Source organism: Falco biarmicus, chromosome 12 (genome assembly GCF_023638135.1).
Source record: "Falco biarmicus isolate bFalBia1 chromosome 12, bFalBia1.pri, whole genome shotgun sequence".
NCBI lineage: Eukaryota > Metazoa > Chordata > Aves > Falconiformes > Falconidae > Falco > Falco biarmicus.
Window position 1 is genome coordinate 1,122,711 of NC_079299.1, and position 13,071 is coordinate 1,135,781.

The 13,071-nt window shown below is 47.4% G+C and overlaps 1 long non-coding RNA gene across 4 annotated transcripts in view; it reads right to left on the minus strand.

Moving 5' to 3' along the window:
* The window catches only part of LOC130157407 (uncharacterized), a 33,988-nt gene that overhangs the window by 16,137 nt on the left and 4,780 nt on the right, over positions 1-13,071 (minus strand). For 3 of the 4 annotated variants that reach the window (XR_008824864.1, XR_008824865.1, XR_008824866.1), the window contains exons 2-3: positions 9,077-9,170; positions 2,731-2,918 (exon numbers count right to left, since the gene is read on the minus strand). This is a non-coding gene — a long non-coding RNA (uncharacterized LOC130157407). Of the gene's footprint in view, positions 1-2,730; positions 2,919-9,076; positions 9,171-12,318; positions 12,763-13,071 lie in introns of those variants that run through there. The other variant, XR_008824867.1, reaches the window with a different exon arrangement.

Sequence of the window (13,071 nt, forward strand, 5' to 3'; positions counted from 1 at the left end):
CAAGGAATGGGGACGTAAATGCAAATCTTCCCAGTATTGCACTGGGAAAATACATCATGGCTTTTCAGCTGAGCATCTTTGCAGTAAAAACACCCTGCCAAACCATTCACTAACTGTCCAAAAACATTCTGCAGCTCTTATGGCATTCCCAGGTCAGACAAACTTTTCCCCAGCTAATTAGGACAAAGATGTAGTGCCCCAAAGAACAACTGCTCACAAACCCAAAAATTCTGGGAACACAGAGAGAGGAGGGCAGCACATGAGGCAATCGCTCAAGCAAGGGTTCAAAGCACAAACATGCACATATATAAACCAGATGCATGCTCGGTTTGTTCTGGAATGCATGCTCAAAGACATGAATTCAATAAAACAACAGATCCAGATTCCCTACAAGCATTGCAGGAAGAGGCACATCTAGCTTATCCTGTTCAGATGTGGAGCAGTTTGCCAGGAGAGGGGACAGACTCCATGCCACTGGACAGACAAAGAACTATGATGAAGTTTTACTTAGGTTAACCCTGAATGTAGACAGAGAAATGGACAAAATGGACACTCAGGGTCTCTTCCACCTCTAATATCTAGGAGTTGGATTTTCTCTGTTCTGTCCTAGCCATATTCTAACAAGAAACTAAACATTTTAGTAGATCACTTATATCCCAATGCTGAAACAAGTTTCTTTCTTTGCCACACAACTGAGCTTTGCTCACTCTGTTGATACTCTTAAGTTTATTGGCAAGAATATTTACAGGACCAGCCAATTTCAAGCAAGTATTACAGAATATGGCCGAAATGCAGGTTCTCTGCAAGCTCTTACACAGCAAACCCTGTTTTAAAAGAAAAGGAAAAATTAAACTCCTCGCAGAGAACAAATATCCCACAGGAAACATTTCTCAGATAAGAGTATTCCAGCAGGCTGCTCCCAAACAAACTCCAGCAAACCGGGCAAAGGTGTTACTGACAAATACCAAGAACTGCCAAGAAACAGCACAGGCACCTTGCAACAACGCCCCAGCTGGGCAAGGAGAAGGAAGGAGAAATAAGCACTGAAGTCATCAGATCTGTCAGAAACCACTTCTCTCAGATCTACCACAGTTCACAGATTTGGGCTCTGATGGTCAAACTCCAGCACACTTTGGAGTCTGAGAAAAGGCTGAGAAAGCCTCTAAAGAAAAATAAAAATTAGGATTTTTCCCTCATTCTGCTACTGCATCTTGCTCCAGCAAGCATGCTGAGTCCCACCAGCCTTATTCTAAGGTCATGCTTTCTGCAAAGTCCTCACTTCGGAATTTTAAGTAGCCATTCAGAAATTAGTGTTTTGAGAAGCAGGTAAAGAGTTGCTCTGGAGACAAGCAGTGCCACAGTATCTTCATAGACTTGGCCATGCTATCTCTAACTTTCTAAATCTCCCTCCACTTCTGTGAGTGCTTCTAATCACTATATGGCATTCAGTAGCTTCCTCTGAAATATGTGTACACACCACTTACCAAAGGCTACCAAACACAGATAAGTCAGTCTGTGCTATGATGGGTGGCTCAAAGGAATATCTCTCCCCACTTCCCTCTCTTCCCAGCTATGCCACTCTTGCATTTATTTCAGCTGGAATAGCTCAGCCTCTCTTAGCATGTGCCACAGCCTTACGTGGTGGCAGGATGCAGGGTCTCTTACCAGATGGACTGGGTCTGTTACAGATTTCCTATGTGGTCTCAAGCAAGTCCCTGCAACATAACACTGCTGACTTTATCATAGAGCAATATTGGCTGGAAGAGATTTCTGAAGGTCATCAAGTCCAGCTCCCTGCTCAAGGCAGATCCAGCCTGATCAGGTTACTCAGGGTCTTGTCCAGTCTGCGGCAGCTAAACCTTGGAGGCACCTCTCTTTGTGGGTTTAAAATGGGAGTAAAGCTGCCCCTGCCCCTACCTTCTGGCAGCCTGTCGTATACATTGCTTAATGCATGGATCAGCCCTTGCCTTGCACCCAGCATATACAGGGTCATCTGAGGTTAATAACATTGGGAAAGGCCTGAATTGGATGGAATGTAAGAGCTTGACTGCTAATTATCCATTTGGCTTCGAAGGCCTGGACAGCCATGGGTCTACTAAAGCATAAACTACAGGACGACAGATACAAACACTTAAGCTCTGAAGACAAGGACTCTGACAAATAGCAAACCTGGCTATGGTCAAGGCATTTCCGTCTCATATATATGATGCTCAAAGCTTCAGAACTCATTCTGTGGATTTCTAACCTTAGAAAAGTAACTAAAGACACCTGGAAAAGAAAAATCACACCAGGGATACTACTTTGTCTCATCCTAAACACTGGATGGTCTAGGTCTAAAAACATCATTTCACATAGGTGAAACTTCCCCAGGGGAGAAATGGTCCTACGTGCTGGGAGCCTGACTGCAGGAGAAGCTGGGAGATGGCAGCCTGCAAGGGTGGTTGCAGAGCTCAGGACTGTGTGGAAGCACGAACGCCCAGCCGTGGTTTCTCCCCTAAATGCAGACACATGGGAAGCAAACTGCCTCCCACAGTCTAGGAGAGAAACCATATCCTTTCCAAAACAGTCCAGGACAGGTATAAAGCAGGATGAGGGTCTCTGGAAAAGAGCTGCTTGCTATACTGGCTCCAAAGAAACTATTTCATCCTGCAGCTGGACCATGCAGACGTATACTAACTTCCCACCATCGTGCCTTTCTTTCATTCATGCACCCACAGCTGTCACACGTACCTCTTCATATCCTCTTCAGGTGGGCTGTCTGCCTTGGACAGTGCTACACGCTGGCTCCTCACCTTCCCTGGACCAGGACTTCTCCAAGACGTACTCCTGCCGTGAGCTTCCCGTGCAGGTCATACTCATCCCACTGCTCTTCCCTGGGACTCCAATAACCAAGGCTTTCCAGAACCTTTCTTTTCATTCTGAAAATAGGGAATACAGTTCACGACATAAAGCCTGCAGTCAGTCCGTCAGTCAGGTCAGAAAGGGGAACTGCTTTCTGCTCTGCAAGACAAAGGGCAGGATTAAGGCCTGGGATACAACAGGCTTTCTGTTCTCATTGCTGATTGCTAGCTTGAGCTCTAAATATTCATGCTGGAAGGACTAAGCTCAGGCTAACTGCTGTGGATGGGGCTGTGCCCAACCCAGCCAACTCCTAAGAACAAGATCTTGGGCCCACAGCCAGTGTGTTTAGACCTCCATATTCCTACTTTCAGAAAGCACCACGGTTTGGGCCAAGGCAGCATCTGAGCTTGAATTTGCCTGTTAGCTGCAGAAGTGGAGTGCAAGAACAACCTGGTCTGAAGGCTGCAGCATGGATGAAGATACACAATCATCATCCCCATGTCACACAAGTGGTGGATAGGAGAGAGAAGGATCTCTGTTTTTCATTCTCCAGCTTCTCTCACACCACCCAACGGTTTCACCAGCAATATAGACACAAAGTTTGCTACTGTAGACCCTCAGGGCCAGTTCTGCTTAGAGAACTGAAATTCCCTCTCCATTAATTCCTGCATTGTGCATGTCTTTCACCAAAAATTCAGTCATCTCCCCTGGAAAAACAAAACAAGCCAACAACTTCCCCAGTCACGAGAAGATGAGCTCAAATGTGACTTTGAGTGGCTGCCCTGAGCCACTTGGAAACATCACACCCCCAGACGATAAAAGGCAATACCCAGGGGGAACATCACCCACCAGCAAGGTGGAATTTTCCAGCACCAGCTCAAAACAAAGCTTGAAAGCAAACAACAGGATGGAGAAGCCAAAATGAACAAAGGAAGAAAACACCGAATCCAATGTCAACATCAAAACCTAGCCAAATGGAAATCTCCAGACAGAAATATTGAAGTCAAGAGGGGAAGAAGCATGAACCAAAAGAGATTCAGGATTAAATTCTCAACTCAGAACAAAACAAAATTAGTTGAGAAACAAAACAAGAGACAAAATGAGACTCAAGCAATGCTACAGGAAGTTTCAAAAAAGAAGGGTTCTCACTAAAGAAATATTAAAAAATATTTATTTTTACAGAAACACTTACTTCTATAAAAATCAGTATTGCCTAACCAAAAAGACACTAAACTGATTCTGAAATCACATGTCCCCTCATGCCAGTGGTCAGGTCCCAAAAGTCACGTATTGATATGTTTCCAAACGGCATAATCTCTAAACCAATCTAAGGCTGGGTTTTTTTGCTGTCTGGGTTTTAAAGCTATAAACCATTGCGTTTGGGTTTGATTTCAACATTCTATCTGGAACATTCAGTTCATGTTTTCAGGTTTTCCTAAGCAAACACGAGGGTTAGAAACTTACTTTTTTTAAATGAGAGAATGGAGATTCTTATGCAGTACTTTCCTTCCAGCAGTTGCAATTTTAAGAAAAAAAAAATATATACAACTTCCCGAGACTGCTGACAAAACCATAAGGCTTGGTAACCACTGCAATATGCCATAAAAAGAATGCTGCCCATTTCCCCTCCACACATAAGTCTCTTATTTGTATAATTCAGTCTCTCTTCCAAAGAATTTACTGCAGTGTTTGCTGAACCAGATGAACTATTTGTAACTTTAAAGAATTTCCATTAAAGCATAACTTGGATGGCTCAACAAGCAAATTGATACTACACCTGTCACAGACAAACAAACAACATCTGTGCTTGTATGTGATCAAGACATTGTTTTATGGAGAAGCAGCGCTCCCAAGATGATCACAAATCCACATGGTGCCTGGAGTGCCAGATTTTATGTTCACATCTCAAAGTAAACTCAAAGAAGTGGAAAACCACAAGTAGACACCGAGCCCCTTGAAGATTTCTGAAGAGTCCTATGCTATGCTTGTTCTGGCAATTATATGAACTATGTAAGCCTTGTGAAAGTGTTGGAGCATGTAAATAAATGATGAAGCAAGTTCTCCCACTCTAGAAGAGCCCTGGCTCTTTTTTGCCTGTGGATATTTGCCCGCAGATGCACACTAGCATATGGAGATCTTCCAGTATGCATGCCCCCAAACTCATCCTAACTTTGGAAACATTTCCCCTGACCTGCACCAGGCTTACAGTTGCAGGAGCCTTGCTGCTTTGAAGCACCCTCACAGGTCAGACACCTTTCCAGTACGCTCATCCTCATCCAGGGTTTTAGTGCTGTGATGCAGTTGTGTTGCAGCTCTGTTGCAAAAGCAGGATTCCTCCAGGCTAAGAAGCTATTCTGATGATCACTGAAAACATACATTCCCTCGATACAAGTTTCTAGTGAGAATCTGGACAGCAAAAATGCTTCAGTCAAAACGCAACCTATTTCAGCTAAAAGTGGAACTCATTTCACAGCTGAGGCATTGGAGCCAATTCTCATTCATGCTAAAGATCCTTTATGCTGCTCAGGAGAAAGACCAGACACTTTGCATGGCACCAGCATTAATTCACAGCTTTTAAGACCCCTGCATGCTGGAGTGAGAATCAGGCTCTGCAGCCAGAGCAGGGAGCTCACCGGGAGGGAGTGTTCTGTGGATGAGATCTCTGTCTCTGAGGCGGCTGTTTGGTTCTGCTGGTTTCTTCTCAGCAAGATGGAGCTCACTGCGTATGTCACAGAGCACAAGCAGAGCTTCTGGCTCCCCTTAGCAATTCTGCCTAACCCAGCACTCCTAAGGACAAAACCAACGTCCCAGGGACCTCTTGCCATCTACCTGGAGTGGCTGCAGTTTCTAGTTGCAAACAGGGACATACATGACAGGTCTGTATTTAGGACTGCTACAAGCTTCTGTTTCTAGCTTGGGGCAATCTTATTTGATGTAATGCTACTGCCCAGTGCAGCCAGAGTTGGTTGTGACCAGAGAAAGGATAACTTTGCAGAACTGGCTTGTCTCCCCAGGCTAGAATAATGGTTCTGGACTGCTAACTCCAGCCAGGGTCAGAAGGAAGCCACGTTGGACTGAGAAGTGCTAGAGCTGTGTCCTTGTTTTCCTGGTGTAAAATTATTCTCCTGGTAACTGATTTTGAGGAACTTCTTTCTCTTCCCTGGCACTGTGTGACTCAGTTTCCAACGGACACTGCACACAATCTTTGTGGATCTGTCACGGGAAAGATTCTAGGCCTAAGATGAGGTGACTTGCCAGGCAGGTCTCTGGAGGTGTGCTTCCACTCTCCTCTCTGTATACCACAGAACCTTTTGCTGAGGACATCCTTTCCTCTGGCAGATCAGCTGAGGGCATGGATGGAAGTTACACCTTTTTAACGCTGCTTTTGAAGAACCTCCAGGAAAGGCCATTAATTTCTTTCCCAAGTAACCTAGTCCACTGGTTTGCTGTCCTCACCCTTGTAAACATTTTTCTGATCCCAAATGCTGATGTTCCTTGCTATGATCTATGATGAATACAGCTTGTCTTCAGTGAGCAGGACAACACATTACTTTTCCACAGCTGACCTCACATATGTTTTGAGATTGCTATAACCTCTAAACCACTCTCTTCCTTAAATTAAGCAACCTTTGAGTTCCCTCCACCTTCCCCTGAAGATCATGCTTTCTATACTAACACAAGCTTTGACCTTTACCTATGGCCCCATTTCCCCTATCCTGTGACTGCATGTCAGCGCTCAGCATAATGAAACCTGCAGGGAACCTACCTCCCAAGACAACCTGCAAGGACTCCAAGCAAGAAGCAAGACGGGCAGTCAAAAACAAGCCTAGGTCTCCACTAGACCCTTTTCAGAGCACAATAAATTGCAATAAAAACTCCCACAAGACTGAGCTGTGGCACAATGTGCCACAGCAGGAAGCAGAGGGCCTTACAGTTCTGCATTGTCTTCCCCAGGAGAGCACCCTGGCTTTGAACAGGATTGCCTCTTGGCCATAGCTACAGCCAAGCGTGGCCCTCACTCATCATCTCCAGACCTCCAAGGAGGGGAAGGAGCCACTCTGGTCACAGTCGCACAGTTAATACCCACTGGTCTGAGGCTCTAGAGGTAAGAGCTGTTTTAAATATCGGGCTACTGCTGCTTTTTTGAGGTACGGACTTTAGGTACTGCTGGCAGATAGGTCCTTGGATGAAATGGCTCTAAAGCAGGACAAGAGAGAGTAGATCTGATGAGAAGTGACTGGTCTGAACTCTAGTGCCTTACGCTCCCCAACCCTCAGTTCCTTTGGGATTTGTGTCAGGTGCAGGGTACCACAAAAAAGGGGCGTCTAAACGAAAATGGAGAGGATTGAGCAAACTGAGAGAAAAGGGGCGTCTAAACGAAAATGGAGAGGATTGGGCAAACTGAGAGAAGTTGCAAGGATGAGCCCTTCAGTCTCTGCTGGAGCCCAGAGCCGAGACTATTAGTCTGCAAATTCATCTCTGCCAAGATGCCATGGAGGTGGCCACAAAGGGAAGAACTGCTCCTTGGCTGACATCTCACAGGCTCCAGGTGAGCCAGGGCGTCCTCAGTCTCTCAGCAGTGGTAAGGGGCAGGGAGAATAGGCGCAGAAGGCAGGCAAGATACATCTGCCCTGAAAAAAAGGGAGTGCAGTCATTTTTCCAAACTCACTAACATTCAGGTTGCTCATCCAGGACTAATTTTTCAATTATCAGTTTCACATATTCAATGAACTAAACCAATTATTCATCTTTTCCTCCAAGTGTGGAAGACTTGTCTCCTCAGCAAAGCAGAAATGTGGGAGGATGGAGTATGTGTTTGTGAAAGTGCCAGGTATGAGCAGTGAAGGGAGCCAGGAAGGGAGGAGGGTGGATGGCAAAGGCCAGAATTACCTTGTCTGAGGGCGTTAACACTTCAACCTTGTAATTAAACAGCAAGAGTGATATCATTGCTGATTACAAACTCAAATTAGGACAAAACTAAACCTAACGCATGTGCCAACACTCTTTCTAGAAGTAAAGTAACAGATGCAAGCAGAAGTGCCACTTTCTTCTGTAGGACTACTAGCAGTGACCAGGCAGACCCTCTCAAGCCCTGCTATTCTATCAGCAAGGCTGCCCAAGAGGAAAACTGCGTTGCTGCCACCAGATTCCCACCCACACACTATGTTTTCTCTCATTAGCCAGCCTCAACATTCCCAGCCTCAATTATTCCCCCTTTCCTAATAAGTCTGCAATGAAGGGGCAAAACTCATCCAAGCACTAAAAGGCTAATACTTTTTTTAAAAGGCACAGCAAGCACCAGAGTCCAGCCCTTACTACAAGAGCTGGGATGTGGTGGAGACTGAGGGACTTTTTTGCCATGTTGGCCACTATTTCCTCACCCTTGGACTGGTGTGAAGGATGGGAGTTCCCTGGTGGCAAAACACACATTTGCAAAAATGCACTTTCAGTGGCCCCACTGCATTTCCCTGCTCACATGGAAGGCACAGGAGCAAAACAGAAAATGAGTCCTGTGCTGGCCTCTCCTAGAGCACTGAGAGCAGTCAGACCTAAACACTGGACAAGATGAATTTTAGTCCAGGGGGTGCCTGTTTCAAAGCCTGCCACAACCCCTAGCTCACAGCCTGCCTCTCACAACCCTGCAGCCCCTTCTCCAGCCCAGGCACATAAGCTGTGCTGGGACACACATTCACAGGCCAGGAGGTACCTGTGTTTGGTTTCATGACAACAGCAACAGAAACCAGTCAGATGAGTTTTCTAGGCACTGCTGTGGCTCCAGTCCAAAGAAAACAGGGGACGGCACTGCTCCAGGAATCCAAGATGCCAGTAAGAGAAGAGGAAAGATGATGGGCTGTCTCACGGGAAGCCAACAGCAAAATGAAAGGGAAGTGCGTGAAACTGGTCTGCTTGGAGAAACCAGCAGCTGTGTAACCTGCCAGCTGAAGGAAGAAACACCTCAATCCTCACCACCTAGGTTACACAAGACCCGCAAAACAGAAGCAAGACCCAGCTAAAAACCAAGAGAATTTGGGTGAGAAGGAGCTGGGACTGCCGTGATTTTCACAACACAGTAGGCCCCCACTTTCCTCTACCTGATTTTTGGCACTGCCTTCTTAGGGAAGTCAAGCACAAGTGTCCAATAGCCCTCAGACAGTTGGGGTCTCAGGGGATCTGGGAGAGCCAAACTGCCCCATCTCATACAGACAGCTCACGAGGCTTGCTCCTTAAGGCCCACCTTGACACCTGGTTCTCAGCTGTGTGCCACTGCTTCTCAGTGCTCAAAGATCAGCAGACCCACAATCTGGGCACATCTGGTCCCTCCAACAGACCTGGAAAAGAGAAACAGCAGTGACATACCACCAATCCTTTCTGGCATGTGCTCTGAGCCACAAGCCCCAGCACGAAGACGAAGATGCCCACGCAACCTCAGACACATGTTCCCACCTCCCAGCCCAGGGGCAAAAGCCCAGCTGCCCCTCCACAAGGTGTAGTGAACACTAGGAGTCTTCATGGGTTCAAGTGGCGACGAGTCAAAATCAGAAAGGATGAAATCCACAGAAGGTTATTCAAAACAGAGGCACAACGTCAAATTCAAGACGTTCCTGCCTGCATGCTGGAGGCTGGCAGACCATCTAGCTGATCTCCTGCTGCCAGTCACAGCCTTTGTCCTTCCCCAGGCATCTGCTGGCAGAAAGAGGTTTCTAGGCTAGACAGACCTCTGATCTGACCTAGGACAACTGTGATGGGAGTGGCGCTGTCACATCTCAGGCCCTAGCACAGCCTGTCCTTGGGCAGCTCCCTCTGCACCTCTGTAATGCTCCTTCCTGGACTAAGAGATCTCACCATGCTCCAGGAACAACCTAGAGCTGGCCAAGTCTGTCAGCTTAAGCCGCTCTGCAAGAGGTCATTGCAGCATCTGGGGAGAAACAAGAACATCAGGCAGGTAAGGAAAGCCGCAGAGGGGCTTAAAGCCACAGAACATTAAAAAAAAAAAAGAGTTGGAAATGACTAGTTTGTGTTTGGCTGAGAAAGGGACGGCTCTCTGACAGACGTGCGGACAAATTCCTTTCATGCCACCAGATGGTGCCCTGCCTTCAGTCACCGGCAGGCAGCTGGCCCGGCAGGGGACAACGGCTCTCTGCTCCACCTGCATTTGATGGGCACTGTCCTCAGAACTGCAGAAAGAGGGAAGCACCAGCCTTGCTTTGCTCCAGGGCCTGGCCTCCCCAGTGGGGCTTCTCACAGCTGCAAGCTCACCTCCTCCCTGAAACGAGGTGAGGCTGACTTTGAATCTGAGATCGAGAGACCCAGGAACCAGGAGAGAAGGTAAATCGACTGCCTGCCCGGAGGCAAGGCCCCTGGAGAGGAAATGAAGGTCAGAAGTACCTTTTGGAGCACTGCATGAGCAAAGCATTTCTACGTTGGGAAAAAGACTTCTGTGACAGGGGATCTGACAGGGGAAGCACTGTCCAGGAGTTGTGTTTGCGTTACATTCAAGTCTTTTTGAACCAGCAGAAGTGTCAGAGCCCTAGGGAAGGATTGTAGGGTAGCCTGTACAAGGAAGAAGTTGCTCTGGCAGCCCAGATTCAACCCATACACCATCAACAGGCAACCCACATTTCCTGGCCTCCTTCAGAAATGCAGGTGCAGTCACAGTCCTTGCCAGAACCCATGTACGGCTTGTTGGGTGACAACCCATCAAGAGACCTCAGCTGCGCTACTCAGGCAATGCAATGGCTCAGAAAGATGCCATCGGTTGCTGAAGACAGGAAGCGCACGGGCTCACCAAGCTGGTTCACCCCACCAGACCAGCTAGCCTTTCTCCTCCCAGTGTGCCAGAGGAGAGCCAGCACACCAAATGTGAGCCACCATCACAGATCCAGGTGCAGAACAGATCTAAAGGGTGGGAAGGGTCTGCTCCTCTCACACTGCCCTGTTTGTCAGCGAAGACTTCCCCACAGCCACCTCACTGGACAAGGCTGGCCACAACAGGAACATATAGCTCACCTTGGCCCAGCTATGAGCCCAGGTGGCTAGCAGACCTATAGCTACCAAGCCACTTTTGACTCCATTCTTGATCTACGCATAAAGACCACATCCTACAGGCTGATGGCACCCCCAAGACAGATAGGAGAGAGGTCAGGGATACCGTCAGAGGTTCCCACCCATGGCTGTGTGCTCTCTGCCTGCACACTTCCAAGAAACACAGACCCTCCTCTTCCCCAGTTTGTCTCTCTGCAGCATCCTCCTACTCCTCCACCTCACCTCACACAGTCCAAGTGGCAGAAGCGGTAGGACTGTTTTCTACCTATGTGTGAGGCAGGTTCATCAGGAAAGCAACACCCTTTTTAGACTACCTGATATATCGGAAGGCAAAAAAGTAAGCAAGTGCAACCTGGTGCCCTTGCTCTCCCTAGCACCCGCCCATAACACCACTGGCGCAGCCAGTTCTCATAGCTCTTAGACCCATCCAGTCCCGGGCTGCGGGCAGATCTGTCCTGCTGCCCACCCCAGTTATACTCCACAGGCTTCTCACCACTGTTACAGCAGCCAGGGCTGTCCTTTGGAAAGGAGCGCTCACCTCTCCGTACCTGCCTCTGCAACTCAGGACTCCAGTAACCACCCGAAACTCTTGGAGCACCCACCTTCCTACACCACCACATTCCCAGAATTCACATGCATGGCTACTTCATTATCTTTGGAAAGTTTTGAAGGGTCTTTCACTACTCTTTAACAAATCTTCCCAGCTATAAGGCTGCTGTTAATGAGCATCCATCATGCTGACTAATACGGCCCTGTTGCTTCCCTTTTCATTACCCTGTGTGTTTCTTTATCTTATGGCTAGACAATAAGCAGATTAGGGTGGGGATTTTCCAGTCTATGCCGGTACAGCACCTTGCACAGTCAGTAATACAATGTGGTAGGGCTAATTCACATGCTGTCTAATCTCACCCTCAGAAGCCCTCCTTATAATGAACTCCCAATTTCAACCACCCCAGTAACAAAAGCCAAGCTCCCCCCCCCATTCCTGAGAGCTAAACTTAGATAGGTTCAACAGGTGGTCACAGCCCCAAACACAAACAGGCCTGCAGTTCCGCAGCCAGAAGAAAGAGCCATCTTGCAGAAGCAACGCACCCCCAAAAAGTTTCTTCATTATTCTGATGCAGCTAAGTGCAAACCCTATCATAAAAAAACAACCTGCAACAACAACCTTCTGTCTGGGTCACCGTGTGAGAGCCGTGGGGGTTAGTTTAGTCAGGAAATAAAACCTTATTAATGGCACTGCAGATATATCTCAGCAGCAACCACCTCCACCCCTGGAATAAAGCCCACATAAGCCACAAGTGCTTATTCTCCAAGAAATCCATGCAGCCATGCCTCATTTCATACAGCAGCATTATCATCTTGCATGCGCAGAGATGGCCTAAAGGTTAGGGTGTTGCCCTGTAAAGACAGCAAAGACTTCATCAGACTTACCACAGATTTCCTGCCTGAGGCTGGGAGAGGCAGGCAGCCTCTCTCGGCTCAGCCCTCCCCCTCTATAAAAGGGGTTGCACACACAGCCCGGCCTCACAGCAGAAGCTCAGGAGCCTCCCCACACTAAACGCTGCAAAGCATTCGGGTAATACCGCCAGAGATACTGCTTAAAGCTTTACGCACTGGTTAAGAGGAGTTCAAGGCCTCAGTGTTCTCAACATGAGCCTCCCTTCTCAGACTGACAGGGATTGAAGGTCCAATTCGTATGTAAGCAGAGAAATCAACACATTACTCCAAGTTTTGTTCATTGCTTATTTTGAGGATTTAAGCAAAAGTTGAGCAGCGCTTAGTCCTAAAGCTGATTCTAGGGCAGGATGTGTTTCATTTTCATCATACAAAGTACTTCAAAGGTGCTTTAACATCAACAAAAGCGAAGGGGAGAAGAAAAAAGGGAAAAAAAAAAAAAAAAAAAACCAACTCAAACAAAACCCAAGCCAGGGAGGAGAGCAGCTTAATGTCATTCTTGCATATTTACATTAACGTAGGGCTGTTCCATTCCTGAGCTGCCACTTTGTGTTACTTCCTCCTTCCATCCTAGTGGTGAAAATGCCCCAGGGGTAACGAAGCATTGGGCTACCTGCCCCATCACACTAAATCCAGAATGGTTCTGATGAAGCTGATAAAATCAGTCCGGTTTTACAGCAGCAAGCAGGGTCAGATTTTGGTCCAGTTGTTCAGAGCCTGCTGAATTTT